The 23068-nt window shown below is 38.4% G+C and overlaps 1 protein-coding gene across 3 annotated transcripts in view; it reads right to left on the reverse strand.

Annotated features, from left to right (window-relative positions):
• Positions 1–23068, reverse strand: part of PDE4B (phosphodiesterase 4B) — a 600461-nt gene that overhangs the window by 289994 nt on the left and 287399 nt on the right. The window lies entirely within an intron of this gene.

Genomic DNA, 23068 nt, shown 5'->3' on the forward strand with positions numbered 1-23068 from the left:
TACATCATCCAGTAATCTCATCCTGCTATATTTACCCAATAGACATGAAGACTTGTACTCACATATCCATAGTGGCTTTATTACAATAGTCAAAAACTGGAAACAACCCAAATGTCCATCAGCTAAGTAGATAAACAAATTGTGGAATTTCCCTCCATAAATACCACTCAACAATAAGGGAGCAAACCTCTGATTCATAACAACACGGATAAATCTAAAAAGCATTATGTTAAATGAAGGAAACCAGATACAAAAGACTATACTCTGTATGATTTCATTTATTTGATGTTCTAGAAAAGGCAAAACTGTAGTGACAAAGAATCTCAATGATTGCCAAGGGCTGAGGGGGGAAAAGGAGATTGACTGCAAAGTTGCAAGAGGGAAGTTTTTAGGGGTTATGGCAAGGTTGTATATAAGCATTGTCCAATAGAAATGTAGTGCCAGCTATACATGTAATTTAAATATTCTACTAGCCACATTTAAAAAGTAAAAGGAACTAGGTTAAATTAATTTTAATAATATGATTTATTTGAGATATCTAAATATTTTTCAATGTATAATTGATAGCCACATTTTGAGTGATCAATACCACAAGTGGCTGGTGGCTACCATTTTGGACAGAGTAGTTCCATATCATGATTGTTGTGGTGGTTACACAACTGTATACTTTTGTCAAAACTCATTGAATCATACACTCAAAGTTACTATAGTTTATCGTATGTAAAAGATATAAAGCTGATTTCTTTTAAAAAAAACAGTTAAAGTAGTTGATTTGTGGGTTTGCTCACATAAAAGACCTTTCCTCCCACTGTGCAAGGCAAAGCTCTAGGACACAGAAGAAATATAAAAACAAACAAACAAGAAACATTCTTATGTGAGAATTTTATAATTGAATTGGGAAAGCAGAAGTAATACATATTATTTTACACCGCAATCCATGATATACATAATACAGAAATAGCTTAGTTCCATCTTCAAGTTCAGTAAATTAGTTCTACGAAGTAATATCACTGATTCTGAACTGGAATAGCAAGAGACATATAGAGAAATTGGTGGGTTATTTTTGTATGAACCTTGTCACTACTGAGTCCTTTAGTTCACTGCAAGAAATACCGTAATCAAGAAACCTGATCTGTATCCTGGATATTCCACTACTAGCTAGCTATGTGATATAATTTCTCTGACCTTAGTTTCCTCTCCTGAATAATAATAATGGCTCCATTTTTAATTGCCTCATATATACTCTTTTAAATTACCTCATATATACTCAGTGCTGTGTCAGGCGTTTTATGTCATTCCTTTCTCTCAACATAATTTAGCAAGTACAATTATGTGACTTTTATAGATAAGCAAACTAAGACTTAGAGAAGTTAAGTAACTTACTCAAATTGCAAGCTAGTAAGTACAGAATTGGATTTAAATAAAGGTTCTTCTAGTTCAAAAAGTCCATGTACGTGCTGTTAGACAGCATTCACTCCCAAGGTGGAGTTAAGACTGGATGTTCTCCCGGGATTGATGGTACTCTGTAGCACAAAGTAACGATCAAGAACTCAAATTCTAGGGTCATTAGGATAAGGCTAAAATTCTACCTCTGCTTTCCAAGGATTTGTTCTGTGATCTTGGGGAAATTACTTAACCCCTGTGCTCCTCAATTGCCCCCATCTTAAAAAAGCGGGGATAATAACTTCCACAAAGGTTGTGAGGACAAAAAGTTAATATAATTTAGGCATTTAGGATTGTGGTTGGCCCCATAAATGTTGTTAGTTATTAACATTGTGCTTCTAGATGACTTTGGCGATCACTTTAAATTCTACAAGTCTATGATTCTACAATTTATAAATTATTGTGCATGGATAGTGAACAATTTTCACTCTGAATTTGTTTGTGTCTTTGCCTTAAATAATTCTAAAGTGATTTTCAAAGTTTATAAGCTAACAGTGATTTTTAGTTTTTAGTCGATTAAACCCTAATGCTAGAAGGAAACTGCTTTTAATACAATTGTCCAAAGTAAAAGAAGCTAGATTTGGATGTATATGTCTTCTGCTGCAGGGACTCATTAGGTCACTAGGTAAGTGAGAGATCTTTGAACGGGTGTTCTGTTACACAAGGACTATAAACTCCGTTTATTAGTTTGAAAAGTTGTTAATCATTAAGTTTTCATAAAATCTAAAGTGCAGCCCTTCTTCTAACCTACCAAGCTGCTACCTCTTTCAGAGTCTGTGTTTTCTATTCCCTCTGTCTTGAATTCTCTTGCCCCATATAGCATTTCTTAGCTTCCCGCAGGTCTCTGATCAGCTATCACTTCCTCAGAAAGTCCTTCCCTAACCACCTTTTACTGCTCTCATCCATTTGTGTTACTTCATACCATTTCTCATCCCCTAACTATGAATGACAATGAATTGTTTTGTGTTTTGTGTGTGTGTGTGTATGTGTGTTTCCTCTGATTTCAAAGACTTTGATGGAGTGTTCACAGTGCCTAGAACTGTACCTAGCACAGAGCAGAAGTTCAATTTTAAAAATAATTGAATGTATGAATGAGCCTCAGAGGTCCAAATGACCTCTTGGTCTGTGCTGGTTCTAAATGTTTGACTCTAAAATTTAAGGGGCATAAAATTTAAGGGGCATATTCTTCCTCTTGGTACGGAACTAAAACGTCAAATTACAAATATGTCCATTTGAAAATGATTGCTAAACAAGCAATTTTAAGGATAATTCAGTAAAGTTGCTTGAAAAAATAAGTACGTAAATAAATGCTTGTATGAAAAAAGTTAAAGAAGAAATTGACTTCAGCTAAATTCGATTTAGTGTTGCCCGTTTCCTGGAAGCCTCAGTTAAGCAAGACTAGGGTAAGTCTTTGCCTCCCTCGCTGCTATCAGCCATTATAGAAAGGGCATCTTGATAACAAGACACTTTGACCCAAACTACAGCCTAGAAGAGTGGAAATATGATGTATCATACTGAAAAAGAGCACAGCTTTTAGAACCTAAGAGTGTCCTAGATCCTAACCTCAGCCTCACTGCTATTACATCATCCAGGGTATATTATTTACTGTCCCTATTCCTCAATCTCTTAATATTATGAAAAAAAGAGGTAAAACAATACCCACCTTGCTTTGCAGTTGTTAGAATTAAGTTATGTATCTAGAGCATGTACTCTAAAATCATCTTCAATAAATGCTGTTTTCTACACACTCTCTATTGCTACGCTCTTTGCCTGGCTCTGACTGTTTGGCCTCTAGCCTTCTGCTTGGATTACTGAAGCAATGACTGGCCTTCAGTCTTCCCTAAATTGGGCCCGTAGTCCACTAGCACAGTCTATCCAAATGTCACAGTCGCACTACCAGCCCTATCCTACAGCGACTCAACTATCTCCGTAACCTCAGAATTACATTTTCACCTTCAGATCAAGGTCGTAAGTGATTTCTAAAACACACTTACTACTCTAAATATTAAAGCACAACTATGGGCAATGTTTCCAAACTTTTTCTGGATTGTTTCTCCTAAGTGCTGAATGTGGCGGAGAAGGCTAGTTCAGGGATCTTTCTTGACTGAAGTCTCATCCTGTTCTGTGCTCACTTCCTCTTTCGGAACTCCAGTCTCACTGGACTTTTTTGGGTTCCTCTCAATTCTCACAGGTCCTTTGCACATGCCCTCCTCTCTGTCTCTAGTATTTTCCACCATCTTTTCTTTTGCTATGCCTACTCAAACCTTCATCTCTCAGCTTAAATGTTACTTCTTCTGAGAGATTTCCCCTGACCACCCCAGCCCCAAATCCGAATGGGCTTCCTTGCTAAACTCACGCCATCATGTAGCTTCTCTTTACAGTATTGATCAAAGTTGTGTTTTTACTTTTGTTTGTACTACCATTTAATTAATTTATAATTCCCAATAACTTCATTTTTCAAGTTCCTTGAGGCAGGAATTATGTTTAATTTTATGTATCATTGTACTCTGAGAACTTAGGACATAGCCTGGCACATGGTAGGTCCATGATAAATATATGAATGAATAAATGGATAACATGCAAAGAAAAAGACTGACTCAAAATTAAAAATTCTTATGTACAGAATTCATTATAGTGTTCTCTTTTTCCAAATGTTCATTACTTTAGCATGGCGATCTTCATCTAAAAATCTTAATTTCCACCGGAAAAAGTAAAAGAGCTATTGACCCTTGGTCATTCATTAATTCAGTCTTTCATGTTAATCACAACTCATGTTCTATGACAGGCACTGAAGATGCAAAGATGAATAGTGTATGCAGCACAAATTCTACTTCTAATTGTGTAAGCTTCTATTTCCTTCTTCTGTTGCCGTATTATGGATTTTAGATACATCACCAGTGAATACAGCTACCCAATATAGTTCTTCTTTAGAAGTGAATATAGAAGGAAAAAATACATAAAAGTGGTTAATGCTGATCATGCTGGCGCTGGAAATTTACTGGTCAGTATCGGTTAACAGTTATTTAATGAACTCCACTAGCAATCCTTCACATTGCCATCCATCTAAGCCTCTAAAGTACACTTCATCAGTGAAAACAAGGCAGTGTTAGCGGGTCCCACTCTTGAGCAACTTCAACTCTGCTCTCTTAATAAATGGCCCCTCGTGTAATTATCAAAAAGTGTCTAAATTTCATCTACTGGGTATGTCTATGGATAGTAGTCAATTAGAAGAGATAGGAAAAGTATCTTAATTTAGAAAAAAAATAGGATCGGCATATTACAAAAACAATGAAAAAGAATGTATAATCTAGCATGTAATTTTACTTTGCAATCTCCACATAATCATTTATTAGAGTTATTAATACCCATGGGGAAAGAGTTCTTCTTATAAACAGAGACAATCAGAGAGCAGTAACCTGAATTTTATGGAACCTCATTCTTTAGAAGGAGGGTTTTCTTCTGAGCTTTTGAAGTTGCCCACAAGAGTTATGTCATTGCTTATAACCAAGGAAACCACAGGAAACTTGGTTGCTAGGAAACCACTGAATTATCTCCATGAAGATCACCACAGTAGTCTTGGTTTGAATAGAACAGATGCTAGGAAAATAAAATTATGAAGTTACAGTTACTTTTTATTTCAACCTAGGATGCCTCTTTAATTGCCAGTTAAATCTTTTCACCTAAGAGGAACTACTTGTCACTTCTGAAAGGCCATCACACAGGTAGAACGGGGAGCCACGACAGGGTGCTGCCGGGGCTGCAGGAAACGGGCACTGTACAGTGTGTGAGCCTAGGCTCCAATGCACACATTCTTCCTTTTCCCAATTAATTCAGCTACCTAGGGAAGTGATGTAGTGACAGCTACTGTCACCCCCACTGAGGGATAGATTATTTTAAAAAATCAAGCACACTTGTAATTGAATATTTTCAGACCTATGACTTCCAACATTCTCTAGTATGCTTTATGCAGAATAGAATTCCACGCCTCCTTCTTAAAAATTTAAATTGAACTGTGATGACACAATATAAGAACAAAGCAATGGCTAACCTTGGCCAAGCTTCTGAATGGTCCAATATAAGTTCCCTTTTAGAAAACAGGGTGATCCAAAAGTTTTCTTCAAATATCATACATATTGTCCTGTCACCTGTCCTTCCCTCCATTGAATTATTAGTGATGTATTTATAAATCTATCTAAACTTGGTTAGACTCCAAATATATTTCCAGCTCATACCATACCTGGAAAAATTAGGATTCATAGCCTGTCCACACCATGACAGGAAGTGATACTTCCTTTTATATGCCTCAAACCTAACTTTCAAGGTAATTCTTCTTTCTACTATTCTAGAACTACATTTACCTTATTCACACTCTTTTCTTTCTCCGGTTCTTCTACCTCTGTGTTTTCCAAGGTCGCTTTGTCCCAAAGTTGCCACCTCCTCCATATTACCAATTTATGAAGTTATGGGATGCAATTCTGATCATCCCTTCTTCTGTTTTCTAAGAGTTAACTTGTCAGCCACGTAATTCAAGGGTCTATTGTATGCCTCTCTAAATGTAAATTTGGATTTTCATTTGATAGTCAAATGGATAAAAATCTTCCATAAACTTTATCCTGTGGGCAGTGATCCTGTGGGACCACTGGAGAGTTTTAAGTAACGGGGATGATATAAGCAAATAATCAGATCATGATAGATAACTTTGATGGCCGAATGACAAGTTTTGGTGTAAGACTACACTGGAAGTAAACAGAATAGTTAAGAAACTATCTGTGTATTTCAGAACACTCACAACAACAAGCTTGTCTTTGGGAGGGAAAAAAGCTGGAATATCACTAAACAAATAGTTTACAAATATTCAAGAAGCCTATGGCATTATCTCATATGCAATCTCAGGAAAATGACTGGCTTAGTGCAATGCCTTTTATACAGTACAAGGGGAAAAAAATCTCTACATCTTCATGGACAAGATGCAAAACTTAATTTTTTGCAAGTGCATTGTTAGTACAATGCAGTCTAAAGATAGTCCATTAATAAATGGCATATTTGTAAGAAGATCTACGTTGGCATAGCCAATCTCGTCCTGTCCTTGGCTCTATCTTTCTCCTCTTTTGTAGCAACAGCTCAGATCAACATATAGCTAACATGTTCAAGGAACCTGAGTACAATACAAATCTCAGAGGGAAATGACCATAAGGTATTACAAAATCAGTATGCTAAAAATGAGCCACTATCTATAAAGATAATAATAGCTGCAGTGTAATGAATAGCTTCTATTTATAGGGTACTTTATATACCTTGTCTCTAGGCCTTGCTGAGCTCTGGCAACCTCAGTATCATTATTCTTATTCCAAAAATGAAGAAATTGCTGCTCAGAGAAGTTGTGTAAGAGTTTGTTAATTAGTAACAGAGCTAGGTATTGTACCCATGCCTAGTTAGCTCTTTACCAGTCTGACTGGTTGGTTTATACTTTGAGAATAACAAGCTCAGTGGCTTAATGCAGGAAATTTTATTACTCATACTACCTGTCTAAGTGGGTCATATGGGGGACTCTGCTTATTATAGTCACTTAGGAACCCTGGCGGATGAGGGCTCCTCTCTCTAAGGCTGCAGAGGCAGAAAAAAGGAGTGTGGTGATTCGCAAACTAACTGTTAGAGCTTCTGCCTAGAAATGCCAAATGCCACGCTCCGTGTACGCACATTCCAGGAGCTAAAAGCTGGTCGCAGAGCTAAATCTAACTTACAGGGGGCGAAGAATGTAATCCTGCTGCTCCAGGAGTAAGAAAAGAACCGAAACATTTGTGAAAAGCCCTAGTGATTACCAGGCCCCTAAGTTCAAGTTCTCTCCACTTCACCTTGTTGAATATTCAATAGGATGACATTGAGTGAAGTTAAGTCAGAAAGAGAAAAACAAATACCGTATGCTAGCGCATGTGTGTGGAATCTAGGGGAAAAAAAAGAGGGGGGGTTCATGAAGAACCTAGGGGTAGGACGGGAATGGGGACGCAGACCTACCGGAGAGTGGACTTGGGGATGTGGGGAGGGGGAGGGGTGGGCTGTGGCGGAATGGGGGAGTGGCATGGACATGTATACACTACCGAGAGTGGAGTGGATGGCTGGTGGGAGGCAGCCGCATGACGCAGGGACATCAGCTCGGTGCTTTGTGACCACCTGGAGGGGTGGGATGGGGAGGGTGGCGGGGAGGGAGACGCAGGAGGGAGATGTGGGAACACATGTATATGTATGGCTGGTTCGCTTTGTTGTGAAGCAGAAGCTAGCACACCATTGTGGAGCAACTGTACTCCAGTGAAGATGTTAAAAAAAAAAAAAAAAGAAGAGTGCTGTGTCACACTACTATATATAAGATAGATAACTAATAAGGACCTACTGTATAGCACAGGCAATTCCACTCAATACTCTGTAATGGAAAAAAAATCTAAAACAGAGTGGATATATGTATATGTATAACTGATTCACTTTGCTGTATACCTGAAACTAACACAACATTGTAAATCAACTATATTCCAATAAAAATTAAAAGAAAAAAAAGACATTGAAAACAAAGACAACTGGACAGGTCTCCATTTCATTTAGGGTGAACAAATACAGAAATACAAGTACAGCCTAGAGTAGATCTGACACAGAAGCAGGAGGTATAAAAATACTTAAGATTTATGAGAGTAGAACCTTGCAGTGAACCATCATGAATAGGTTTACTAATAGCATTATAAAGTCATGATTCAGAAAGGCCAATAAAAAATCCCCACACTTTCAATCCAGGTCTCCTGTCAAAATTTTCTTCATGAGCTCCAGGCCTCTTCATCTAACTAAATTCTAGACGTCTCCAATTGGATATCCAGGGTACTTGGAACTCATCATTCCAAAACTGAACTTAATTAAGTTCTTGTCCTTAAAATATAACTCAGGAACATCCTCACATTTGCCTTATCTGAACTGACACGGCCCCAAGCCAGTGCCCCAAGTTAGAAACCTCAGACTCCTTTCCTTCTCTTCCCTCTCCTCTTCTCTGCTTCAGACAGCTGACCACGAAGTTCATTTGATCTTTGCTCAGCAACGCCTCTCCTTTGCCTAAATTGTAGTTCCTCTCAGCTATTTTTAGAACTATCGCTATACCCTCTTAACTGATCTCCGTGCCTCCAGTTTGGTCCACCCCAAATCATTTTGCATACTTCTTCCAGAGTAATCTTTCTAAGATACTTCTTAAAATATGGTCTCCCTATTTAAAAGCCATTGACTGGCCTTCTAATAACCATAGAAAAAAGTTCAAGCCCAACTGTGTGAAACATAGGCCCTTCACAATTTGGATCCTGTATTTCTGATTTCATCTTTTGCCTTTCAACCCATACTTCACTGGCGTGAAGCTACCAGCCATTCTCTGAACATACTGAACACTCTGCTGTTATGACTCTGTGCCCTTGTACGTGCAGGTCTCTCCCTGGCATGAGTACCTGTCTCTTCACAGTCTGGTGAATTTCCATTCAATTTGTAAAGATCCAACTCAAATATCACTTTTCTCGATTACACTTCTCTCTTCAAACACCTCTATTATTATCCTTATCACACTGTATTGGAATTATTTCTTTACAAGTCTATCTCCTCTGCTAGACTGCATGCTGTGGTAGGAATTAATTGTCCTAGAACTTAACATGGGCCCTAAAGTTTTGGAAGAATTAGGATGGAGATGAACTGGAGAATAAAATGCTAATTGGATGGAACTAATGGTGCGGTTTGCAAACAGTACTGTTGGGTTAAAATTTTTAGGAACTAAGTAAATTGTGAACATATCACTGGCAAAATAAAATATCAAGATAGAAAAAAATAGAAGGTGATTATTATCAGTATTAATAAGTAAAATGTTATTGGCCTATTCACTAATTAGAATTCCCTAATGATTAATGACATAAGAAAATGAACTTGAGGGTCTGGGATATCAGGAGGTGCAGAATGGTCTTGAAAGAAGGTCATAGTGAACTGCTGGCCCCAGTCACGTAGCTCCCAAACTCTGCGGATCCTTTATGATACTGTACCGACCAACCCCTTTATAAAAAATCTCAGGTAGCAAAGAGCCCAAATATTAACAACACACCTGACTGCATGCTCTTTGAGGAATTTTAAATTAGCACAAAGGAAAGTGTTTCCCTTGAGAGCTATTCTGGCATTTTATACTCACTTATTGCAACTGGTATGTGAGACCAAAGCAACATGCTTTTAATAAAACACTCCATAAATGTGGGAGGGGTGTGTTTCATTACCCTGGTGATAATTCGGCTTTTTTCCCTTCAGAGAAGAGAGGCTCTGAACCCCGCTGAGCTGACAGAATAGGCTCGATGAATCCCTATAGCAAGAGTAGCATTAGCAGTGGGATTGCATAGATTTCAGATCGCAAAAGCCTGGGTAGCATTTCATTATTGAAGTTGCCTGATTGCTTTGGTTCTAATCTTCTCCCCAATTCCTTTCTTTCTCTATTGAAAATCACTACAACAAACAAATGAAACAATAACACCACAAGCAGCAGCGTGGGCTGAGCCCCTCATCACGAATGACAGCTGCACAAACTTGCAGTCAAAACACCTATTTTTGAGGCTAACGCAAACAAAGCCTGTCACGATTCCCCCTAACCTGTCAAGATCAAGGGCGATGTGCACTGCATGTCCCAGATCTTTGTGCTCATGCTGGTCAAATGTATCCAGAATCCAGGAGAAGTTTCTGGAATCAGAGTGCCCAGCCATTCTGCTTATTATGGCAACCTATGGTTCTGTTTTCATCAGCTACCAAGTTATTATTTCCCTAGCTGCATGTAGAACCACTCTAGATTTCCCTTCTCCCAAAATAAAACTCAGATGCTCTTAGAGCTGCTTCATAGGAAGGTAAATGGCAGGAAATGCTGCTAGCTCATATTAAAACTTCCCCATTCATTAAATCTGTACCTTCTCCCATGATTAAGAGAACTTCTAAATTTCCCTGTCTGTACTTTCCTCATAAAAAAATCCTTTTTTTAAATTCAATGACTTGTTCCAAACCACTTCATCATTCTATGTTTCATAAAAAATTTAATGGCATCTAATCCTCTAAGTCCCACTAAAATTCCTTTGTATCTAATGTCAGCTCCAAGCCAGTCTAAGAGCAGATACTTATACCTAAAGCCTGTAGGTTCTGTCCCACTTGGTCCCTAAACCACTGGTTCTTAAATTTTAGTCTACATGACAATCACTTGGGAGTTTGTAAAACATGCAGCTCCCTGAGACCTATGCCAAAACTACTGACTCACTAGGTCCTGGGTGGACCTGGATGGGGCACAGGAGCATGAATGCTGATAAGCACCTCTAAGCGATTCTATTCCATACACTGAGACCCACCCATAAGCCAATGAGAACTAAGCCCCAGCATAGATATGTTTTCAGCCCCATCCTCACTAATCTTAACATTTGGTGCATCCTGATTTGAAAGCCATCAGGCTAAACCACATCCTCCAACATTTCTGCCCTAACTTAGTGTGCATGGCAGTGCTAGGCTACAATTTTTGATTAGTACTTTGTTTCCAGCCAGAATGAGAACTGTGCCTAGAATTTCAGCCCAATTTGCTGGGGCACTAACACCCCACCTAGTTTCCATCAGGGAGAGCCCTGTCCCAATGACAGTCTGAATTTCTACCAAAAACCAGAAAGAGTTGCCAGGAGAATGAAGGCACCACCACATATCCGAAAAAAGGCTGGAATTATAGGTGAGGTCTACCATATCTGATCCCACTGGACGCATGCCATCCCCCAACTTCTACATCTGAGCCTCCAGATGTCTAGAGTATTTATCAGGACCAGTACATTCTCTAACAGTTAGACCCTTAACCCTTTTACTGGATGAGAGTTTTGGGGGTAAAACCACAGTGTTTGCCCTGCTCGCCATGTGAGAAATTTTTCTTAGCTGTATTTTACTTTGTTGCTGTGATGTCATTGGCTACACTCAGGGTCATTATAAGAAAGACTCCTACGAAACCCTTTATTGTAACTACTGTAATGATGTTGGCAGGGATGTTGTTCACTAATTTATTCAATTTCCTCTTAATTTCTCATTAGGGAGAAATTCCTGTCTGGTCTTGATACCAAAAATAGATTTACTGCCCATGAACAATTGATTTGTTTTTTTTATCTCATGGACACTGAATTTTGTAAGAGAGAAGGCTTCTGTTTTTGACTTTGACTGCTAGAAAGCACAGCCTACCTCTAGTGTTATGTTGTATGTTTTAAGTCACATTCCCAGCAACACTGTCCCCAGTTTTATTTTTCTATTTTCTTTCATCCCAATACTCTCTTATTGTATTTCTCATATCTCTTATGGGGTGTCTTAATTTTTTTGAACTGAATGAAGGTTTACTCTTGACTCCTTTCTGTCCTGCCCATCTGGGTCTAAGATAACAAGATAACTCAAAGGTTAAGGATGACCAGTGGTCCTATCAACAAGCAGCTATTACGTACCGACCTGATGCTCAGAAAAACTGCAACTCATCTGAGGGATTTTGAAGTAAGACAAAGTGCTTGCCCTTAAGGTACCTACAATGCAGCTGGGGAAAGAAGATTGGCACATATAGACTGGCACAAGAGAACACAGTGCAAGGGGAAATGCTAGGGACAAGGTGGTATTGATGTTTAATACGCCGGAGTTCAAAGATGAAGGAAATCACTGAAGGCAGGTAGAATTAGACATTTTCCAAAAAAGATAGGACTTGAACTTGCACTTAGGTCATGGAGAGAATTTAAGGTTTTAGATTAATAGAATGGGAAGAAGGACATTCTGGACCAAATGAAGTATGGAGTATAATATAGAGTACAGCATGGAATAGAGGCACAATGAACAGAAAAGAAAGTTGAGGTAAAGAGACATGAGTTTGGATCCTGGCTTGACATAGGTAGATTCCTTAACCTCTCAGCATCCTTCTTCTAATTTGTAAATCAGGATAAGGATGTCTACTAAGAGTCTCACTTTGATAAGAATTACAGATAAATTGTAAAACAGCTATACAATACCTAGCGCAGGTTAAGCACTCAAAATGAGCCAACTCTATGACAATGGTGAGAAGTCTGGAGGTGATACTTAGTGCCTCTGGCCTGCAGATTCCTTCCTTCTACAGCAGCTGTTATACCCTGAGAAGTGGAAAGCATAATTACATAGAGCTGGGGACAAATGGTGGGTGGTCTGGTAAGTTAGCAGGTAACTTTGGACTTGAGAGAGGAGGAACAAACGAGCTATTTAGAGTTACTAAGGAGGGTAGTGACACGATGAAAGCAGTGCTTAAAGAAGATTAACATGGTCATGGAGGAAGAAAATGAAGGAGACAATACTACAGGTATGGGCACTAACTCAAAGGCTGTTGTGGTGATAGGCATAAAGTGACAAAGTACAGGATGAGGGAGGTGGCAGGGGACTGCAAAGCCGAGGCTTGGAAACACTTTAAAGAAAATATTTCTTTACTTTCTTTAGAAAGGATTTTGTGACTGACTATACAGGGGAGATGAATGAGTCAAAGGGTCGAGTCTTATCATAGTAATTGTCCTAAAAATTGCCAGCTGTTTGTCTTTATCTCCCACTAGATTCTGAATTCCGTAAGGGAAAACAACGTTTCTACCTTGCTCACCAGTGCCTAGCATGGTATTTCAAGCATAGATGACAATCATGATACTTTAAAATGCATTTCATTAATGAATAATGAATTCATGAACTAATTTTATTCATGGAAAATAAACTGAATGAAAAAATAAATAACATTAATGACTACCACAAACAAAAGTAGTGAACATGCATTGAGCACTTTCTATTGAGCATTTTGTAAGACTTCATTTACATTAAATATCTTACTTCAATCCTAACAAAATTCCTATAGACCAGATACTGGGTTTTTTTGCAGCACGCGGGCCTCTCACTGTTGTGGCCTCTCCCGTTGCGGAGCACAGGCTCCGGACGCGCAGGCTCAGCGGCCATGGCTCACGAGCCCAGCCGCTCCGCGGCATGTGGGATCTTCCCGGACCGGGGCACAAACCCGTGTCCCCTGCATTGGCAGGTGGACTCTCAACCACTGCGCCACCAGGGAAGCCCAGACCAGATACTGCTTTATCTGCATTTAAAATGAAGCACAGCAAATTCAGGCTATTTACCCAAGGTTGCTTAACTAGAAAATGACAGAGCCAGGACTCAAACCTATGTCTTCTGCTGCCAAAGCCTGTGCACTTACTCAGCAAAGTGGGAGTGGGCCTTGGAAAAAGAAAGTCCTGTCAAAAGAAAAGCAGAAGTAATGGAAGCCAGTTACCTTTTATACACTTTTCACTTTATAAATATTTACTCTTCATATCAATTCCACAGGTAGATATTCAATTACAGTGATCTCCTGTGGATAAGCAGGGTCCCTAGAAACAAAAAAAAAGGAGCTTCCTTGTTCTCAAGGACAGGAAAAACAAGTAGAAGAGAGTAGAGGTGACAAGAAAAATCAGCCAAAAGACGACAGTAAAAGATAAACTGCAAAACCCCACTTGACGGGCTTCCCTGCTGGTGCAGTGGTTAAGAATCCACCTGCCAGTGCAGGGGACACGGGTTTGAGCCCTGGTCCGGGAAGATCCCACATGCCGCAGAGCAACTAAGCCCGTGCGCCACAATTACTGAGCCTGTGCTCTAGAGCCCGTGAGCCACAACTACTGAAGCCGCGCGCCTAGAGCCCGTGCTCCGCAACAAGAGAAGCCACCGCAATGAGAAGCCTGAGCACCGCAACGAAGAGTAGCCCCCGCTCACAGCAACTAGAGAAAGCCCGCAAGCAGCAACGAAAACCCAACGCAGCCAAAAATAAAAAACAAACAAACAAAACGCACTTGATTAAGTGTGCAAGGAAGATGCAGGTTAATAAAGATTAGGATTTGGGAAGTGAGAGTGAATGCTACCATGTTTCTTTGTTCCAATGGCCCTCTGATTACTTCTTTCTGCAAATACAATTCCCGTTGTATTTCTCTGTTATAAGATTGTATAAATTGCAATTGCCCATTTCAAGAGCATTTTACAAAAATCCCCCTTAAAAAAAAAAAGCTCTCTTTCCAGGCATCTGATGATACTTTAGAATAGATAACTTGTGAAGTGAACACATGCCATTTTAGCAGGCAAAGCTAGAGTATTTGTAGCTACACACACATTGCCCTTTTCATTCCCATATAGAAGTTTTCTGTAGTAAAGAATTTCAATTGAATTCAGAATTACCGAGTTGCAGCAAAGGAAACCACTGACAAAATGAAAAGACAATTTGCTGAATGGGAGAAAAATATTTACAAATGATATGACTGATAAGGGGTTAGTCTCCAAAATATATAAATATCTCATACAACTCAATATCAAAAAAGCCAAACAACCCAATTAAAAAATGGGCAGAACACCTGAATAGACATTTCCCCAAAGAAGACATACAGATGGCCAACAGGAATATGAAAAGATGCTCAATATCGCTAATTACCAGAGAAATGCAAACCAAAACCACAGTGAGATATCACCTCACATCTGTCAGAGTGGCTGTTATCAAAAAGACTACAAATAGCAAATGTTGGCAAGGATGTGGAGAAAGGGAATCCTTGTACATCATTGGTGGGAAGGTAAATTGGTCCAGCCACTGTGGAAAACAGTATGGAGTTTCCTCAAAAAACTAAAAATAGAACTACCCTATGAACCACAATTCCACTCCTGGGTATATATATCCTAGGAGAATTAAAATGATAATTTGAAAAGATATATGCACACCAATGTTCATAGCAGCATTATTTACAATATCACAGATATAGAACCTAAATGTCCATCAACAGAATGGGTAAAGGAGAGGTGGTATATGGATACACAATGGAATACTACTCAGCCATAAAAAATAAGGAAATTTTGACATTTGCAACAATGTGGATGGACCTGGAGGGTATTATGCCTAGTGAAATAAGTCAGATTGAAAAAGACAAATACTGTATGTTATCACTTATATGTGGAAACTAAGAAATAAAATAAACTAGTAAATATAACAAAACAGAAACAGACTCACAAGTACAGAGAACAAACTAGTGGTTACCAGTGGGGAGCAGGAAGTGGGGAGGGGCACAATAGGGGTAGGGGAGTAAGAGGTACAAACTGCTATGTATAAAATAAGCTACAAGAACATATGGAAAGGGAATATAACCAATATTTTATAATAACTTTAAATGGAGTATAGCCTATAGAAACTTTGAATCACTATGTTGTATACCTGAAACTAATATAATGCTGTAAGTCAGCTATACCTCAATTTAAAAACATTTTTTAAAGAATTATTGAGTTACAACACTAGAACTAGTTCTGTGAAGTACTTTAGATATCTCTATGCTATAAGAAGAGCCACCGCAGACCAAATGTACACAGAGGAAACAGTTATGGAGGTGAATCTAAGGCAGTGAACATTACCCAGTTTCCCAGAAAGCTAAGAGAAAGCCCCCAATTCCTCAAATAAAGACATTTTACAATGGAAATATTTTAAAATACATACTATATGGTCTTCTGCCACCTTAATGATCGTATGCAAAATATATAATTCATCTTTAAATCACAGATTTGGTTGTACCTTAGAATCAACTGGAGAACTTTAAAAAATATCCATTTCCTAGGCCCCACCCCTCATGAATTAAATTAGAATCCCTGAAGGTTAGGCCAAGAACATCAGGCTTTCTTTTTTAAATGCCTCAGATGATAATAATGTAAAACCAGATTGAGAACCATTACTTTAGCCTATGACTCAGAGACATATTTATGAATATCTGTTATTTCTGCATTCACTACCCATAGCTATAGAAACTGATGGGGAAGAATTGATGGGACCCTAGGCTGATGATTTAATTTGCCCCAAATCTTGTTCTCTGTGAGTGAATAGGTCCTCACTATGTGTCAGGTACATTTATGCAGTGTATACTTCTCCATACACAGCACTTGGTTTCTGCTGAAAAGGACAGGCTTGTCATTGGGTTGGCCAAAAAGTTCATTCGGGTTTTTCCGCAAGATGTTATGGAAAAACCCGAAGAATGTTTTGGCTAACCAATTATGCCAACATATCACCAGTCACCCAGGGCAAACCTTTGCAACACCAGCTGGCCAACAGCAGTACATCCAACCCTCAGGTCTCCCATCCACAACCTCTATGTTCATTCTGGTTACTCAGGAACTGGCTCCTCAACATTAAAGTATGGAAGAGTATGGCTCACACTGCTTACAGGGCCTGAACCAATCTAGAAATAGAAAAGTTCCACAAATTTGTCTCCAGATAATGCCAGAGACGATCACTTCTTGACTTTTTTTTTTTTTTTTTTTTTTGCGGTACATGGGCATCTCACTGCTGTGGCCTCTCCCGTTGTGGAGCACAGACTCCAGACGTGCAGGCCCAGCGGCCATGGCCCATGGGCCAAGCTGCTCCGCGGCACGTGGGATCCTCCCGGACCGCGGCACGAACCCGTGTCCCCTGCATCGGCAGGCGGACTCTCAACCACTGCGCCACCAGGGAAGCCCCGACGATCACTTCTTGAATGTCTGCTTTATGCCAGGCACTGGAGTAAGTGCTTTTCCTAACATTATCCTACTTGGAGCTCACAAGAACCCTAGGAGCGGGTATTTTGTTCAGGGTCCTGAACAAGACTAGGCTAGATAAGCCAAACCAAGGGGATTTTCTTACAGGGAATTTGTTACACAGGTATTGAAAGAGAAGTAATGAAGTGGAGGTAAACTGGGTATCAGTAACTGCAAGAAGTAGCTAAAAATCCTCGGGCTGGAAAAAAAGGGAAGATGTGGGGTTAACAGAACTTACAGACTCAGAGGAAGAGGCCCCACACAGTGGTGCACAGAAGGCTGAAGGGACATGACTGCTACTAGAAGTAAGAACAGAAATTGAAATCTGGAGCCTTCCCTCTCTTATGCTGTGGAAAAGATGCTAATAGGATCTGAAATCAGGAAGGTGGTCTTTTCTTCTCACCTCCCATCTTTTGGGTTCCCACCAGTATCTCCCATTGTTGGAACCTGACTGGAAGCAAGCTAATAAGTGAGCTTGAGAAATGTGGTCCACTGAGTTCCATCTTCAGCATCACAGAATGGTAAAACAAAAAAGGAGAGGGCGGAGTTTGGAGATGAGAGTCAATAGGTGAATAATTGGCATTTGTAGGTGTTATCATTTTCCCTGTTTTATAGAGGGATAAGAAAAAAAACTAAGTAATTTGACCAAGGTTACAGTTAGCAAGAAGAGGAGATTGACTCAAATCTGTTAGCACATCTATGCTTCTAACTACTGACCAACATTGCCTTCCATGTAATACAGCCTTAAGATTTTCAAAGCACATAATAATAATCATATTCATTAATGAGAATTAACATTTATTGAGCATTTTTCATGTGTCAGGCTTTGGACTAAACCCTTTACATGGATTTGTTTATTTAGTTCTCACAATAATACTATGAGGTGGGTACTAGAGTATTATCATCTTTGGTGGCAGTATAATGACATGGTGATCAATACCATGGGTCAAGGGCTCCAGACTTTCAAGTACCTGGATTAAAATCCCATCATTATCACTTATTAGCCTAATCTACTGTAGGTAGCTTTTTAACTATTTTATACTTCAGTCTTCTCACATGTAAAATAGGTTTATTAATAATACTTAGCTTAAACAATTGTAGGGAAAACTAAATGAGATAATGATATTAACTTCCAGAAATTCTGAATAAGCATTTGATAGGTACTAGCTATAATAGTTATCACCATTTTGCAGGTGATAAAAGTTGAGCCTTACTCCATTGCATATTCTTGCCTCCATTATCAAAGATAAGGTGACCATAAGTGCATGGGTTTATCTCTGGGCTTCCTATCCTGTTCCATTGATCTATATTTCTGTTTTTGTGTCAGTACCATACTGTCGTGATTACTGTAGCTTTGTAGTATAGTCTGAAGTCAGGGATCCTGATTCCTCTAGCTCGGTTTTTCTTTCTCAAGATTGCTTTGGCTATTTGGGGTCTTTGGGGTTTCCATACAAATTGTGAAATTTTTTGTTCTAGTTCTGTGAAAACTGCCATTGGTGGTTTGATAGGGATTGCACTGAATCTGTAGATTGCTTTGGGTAGTATAGTCATTTTCACAATGTTGATTCTTCCAATCCAAGAACAGGGTATATCTCTCCATCTGTTTGTATCATCTTTATTTTCTTTCATCAGTGTCTTATAGTTTTCTGCATACAGGAAAACTGCATAGGTAGGTTTATTCCTAGGTATTTTATTCTTTTTATTGCAGTGGTAAATGGGAGTGTTTCCTTAATTTCTCATTCAGATTTTTTGTCATTAGTGTACAGGAAAATGCAAGAGATTTCTGTGCATTAATTTTGTATCCTGCTACTTTACCAAATTCATTGATTAACTCTAGTAGTTTTCTGGTAGCATCTTTAGGATTCTCTCTGTATAGTATCGTGTCATCTGCAAACAGTGACAGTTTTACTTCTTTTCTGATTTGAATTCCTTTTATTTCTTTTCTTCTCTGATTGCTGTGGCTAAAAATTCCAAAACTATGTTGGATAACGGTGGTGAGAGTGGACAACCTTGTCTTGTTCCTGATCTTAGAGGAAATGGTTTCAGTTTTTCACCATTGAAAATGATGTTGGCTGTGGGTTTGTCATACATGGCCTTTATTAAGTTGAGGTAGGTTCCCTCTATGCCCACTTTCTGGAGAGCTTTTATCATACATGGGTGTTGAATTTTGTCAAAAGCTTTTTCTGCATCTATTGACATTATCATATGTTTTTTCTCCTTCAATTTGTTAATATGGTGTATCACATTGATTGATTTATGTATATTGAAGAATCCTTGCATTGCTGCGATAAACCCCACTCTATCATGGTGTATGATCCTTTTAATGTACTGCTGGGAAAACTGGACTGCTACATGTAAAAGAATGAAATTAGAACACTTCCCAACACCATCCACAAAATTAACTCAAAATGGATTAAAGATCTAAATGTAAGGCCAGACACTATAAAGCTCTTAGAGGAAAACATAGGCAGAACACTCTATGACATAAGTCACAGCAAGATCCTTTTTGACCCACCTCCTAGAGAAATGGAAATAAAAACAAATAAACAAATGGAACCTAATGAAACTTAGAAGCTTTTGTACAGCAAAGGAAACCATAAACAAGACAAAAAGACAACCCTCAGGATGGGAGAAAATATTTGCAAATGAAGCAACGGACAAAGGATTACTCTCCAAAATATACAAGCAGTTCATGCAGCTCAATATCAAAAAAATAAACAACCCAATCCAAAAATGGGTGGAAGACCTAAACAGACATTTCTCCAAAGAATATATACAGATTGCCAACAAATACATGAAAGGATGCTCAACATCACTAATCATTAGAGAAATGAAAATCAAAACCACAATGAGGTATCATCTCACACCAGTCAGAATGGCCATCATCAAAAAATCCACAAACAATAAATGCTGGAGAGGGTGTGGAGGAAAGGTAACCCTCTTGCACTGTTGGTGGGAATGTAAATTGATACAGCCACTATGGAGAACAGTATGGAGGTTCCTTAAAAAACTAAAAATAGAACTACCATACGACCCAGCAATCCCACTACTGGGCATATACCCTGAGAAAACCATAATTCAAAAAGAGTCATGTACCACAATGTTCATTATAGCTCTATTTACAATAGCCAGGACATGAGAGCAACCTAAGTGTCCATCAACAGGTGAATGGATAAAGAAGATGTGGCACATATATACAATGGAATATTACTCAGCCATAAAAAGAAACGAAATTGAGTTATTTGTAGTGAGGTGGATGGACCTAGAGTCTGTCATACAGAGTGAAGTAAGGCAAAAAGAAACAAACAAATACTGTATGCTAACACATATATATGGAATCTAAAAAAAAAAAAAAGTTCTGATGAACCTAGGGGCAGGACAGCAATACAGATGCAGACGTAGAGAATGGACTTGAGGACACGGAGAGGGGAATGGTAAGCTGGGACGAAGTAAGAGAGTAGCATGGACATATATATACTACCAAATGTAAAATAGATAGCTAGTGGGAAGCAGCTGCATAGCACAGGGAGACCAGCTCAGTGTTTTGTGACCACGTAGAGGGGTGGCATAGGGAGGGTGGGAGGGAGGTGCAAGAGAGAGGGGATACGGGGATAGATGTATATGTATAGCTGATTCACTTTGTTATACAGTGGAAACTAACACAACATTGTAAAGCAATTATACTCCAGTAAAGATGTTAAAAAAAAAAAAAGTTGAGCTTTACAAGGTTAAATAACTCTCCTAAGGTAGAGCTTAAAAGTGATACATGAAGTTTATTAGTGACAGCCACAGTTTTTGGACTCCAGATTCTAGTTCCTTGGCCACTATAGTATAATCTATCCTGTAAATTTTATAAAGATAATTTCTAATCCTTATATGATGCTGCAATAATAATAATAAATACTTCTATATTATTTAGCTTGTGTCAGACATTATTCTAAGTACTTACATATCTTGGCTCATTAAATCCTCACAACTCAATGAGGTAGGTATAATGTTATCTCTTGTTTTCAGATTAGAAGACTAAGGCACTGATGATAAGTAATTCACTAGAGGATGCTTAGATGGTTAAGTGGCAGAATTACACTTCTAATACCCTACAGAAAGAAAGGTTTTATTGACCTCTTTTACCAGTGAGGAAACTGAGGCTCAGAGAGGTGACTAATTCAAGGTGAAGCAACAAGACAGTAGAAACGCGACAAATCTCTCCAATGCTACCACCATAGGCTGAACATTTCCCACTTAGTCCACATTGCTACCAAGTTCTCTACCAAAAAATATGTAGCTTCCTTTAGAGTCATTGACATCATAGAACTGCTAATTCCATAGGCAGAATTTTCTTTATTCCTGAAGTATCTATTATTTATCCTTTATTCTACTTTAGAGATTAGTACACACAAATGATGATTAGAATATATATTTCAATCAGGTTTTTTTTTTAAAAAAATGACTTTAATATTCTCTAAATTTAACTTTGTTGAAATTTTATGAAGAAAGTGTAGTCCACAAAATAGCTGGGACATAGAATATCAGCTCTGTAAGAATCTCAGACAAAGCCTGGGGGAACTCAACATCCAAGTGAAGGGCATCCAGCACTGATGTTTTTTGAATGAGATTGAGAATGTTGATAATAGAAAAGACATACACTGGATCAAACTAATCTCAACCTATGCCAATGTTAGAAGCTTTACCTCTTGAAGGCTAAACAACAACTGTTATGAAGAAAAACAAGAAATAAGAGATTAAAATAGAATTTCCTCACATGGGGGAAAAGCCATGCAGAAAACTCTGTGGGATATCCAATAGCAATGAGTCAGGAAGACCATGATGGAAAAGCAGAGGAAGATTCAGAAGGTCTATGCTAAGAACTGAATGTACTGTGAGAGACCTCTTTCTCATTAAACATCTACAATATTCTCATAAGGGATGAGAAAGCTGGAGAGAATCCGCCTGTAATACACACAGTGGCCGCCTCCATGTTGCCTCTAAAATGAGGCCCCTCTGTTAGCACTTGAAGGCACTTTGGTGAAGACATCCCCCGGCCCAACTTTGTTTTCCGTATTTTCCATCAAAGTTAGACTATTTTTCCTGAGTTCAGGCTATCTTAGCAATAACAGCCAAACACCAAAACCTTTGCCAATGTTTTCAATGATTATGTTTTGAATTTTACTCATGCAATCAAGCCTCCTTTTTTTCCTTTTTTCCTCAATAATGTAATCCTTGTTATAAACAAGTATCCGCTCACTCACTAAAATGATGACCATATTCTTTAACTGGTTCATTTTGTCAAAGTAATTCCTTAAGTTCATTTTATTTATTCAGTTTTCAACAACTTACAATACAGATATGTTCTATTCGTTCTTTCACGATGGTTTTGGGGGCTTGGATAGTAATACTTTGTCACAATTTTTCTATGTGAACTGGAATAACTTTCTCACTCAGGAAAGGAAAACACAATGGCATAGAAACATGGAAATGTCATAGCCTGGTGGACAGCTCCCATTACTCTCAGAACAGTGCCAATGAAATAAAATCTTAAAAAGCAATTATTTTAATATTGCTACACTGGACCTCTCTCATACAGTTAGAGGTCTAGGATTTTACAGGACAGACATTGTAGAAACATCTGGGACAGATGAGTTTTTGTTGGAACAAAAAGATTGATCAAATTGAAGACTAATAAATGTGAAAAAACAGCAGGTCATTTAAACTGCCCGACAAATATTAAGATTATTTTTTTAAACTTGTTAGCCCATTTTAAATGCTTATTTTTATTTCTTCAAGGAGAGGCTTCTACATGATAATTGGAAAGACTACTTCATAATTTAATAAATTTTATCTTTAATAGAGTTCACATGTACTTCATTTAAATATTCTCATTCTCAATTCTGCCTCATTGCTCTTAATAGAGTTTCATTGTATTACATAAAATATTTTTTCCTCCTCAACATTCAGCATCTTCAAACAATATCAAAGAGTCATTAACTCTCCCTTTAGTGTCTGCTCAGTCAAGCTGTGT

The sequence above is a fragment of the Orcinus orca genome, chromosome 1 (assembly GCF_937001465.1).
Source record: "Orcinus orca chromosome 1, mOrcOrc1.1, whole genome shotgun sequence".
In the NCBI taxonomy this organism is placed as follows: Eukaryota; Metazoa; Chordata; class Mammalia; order Artiodactyla; family Delphinidae; genus Orcinus; species Orcinus orca.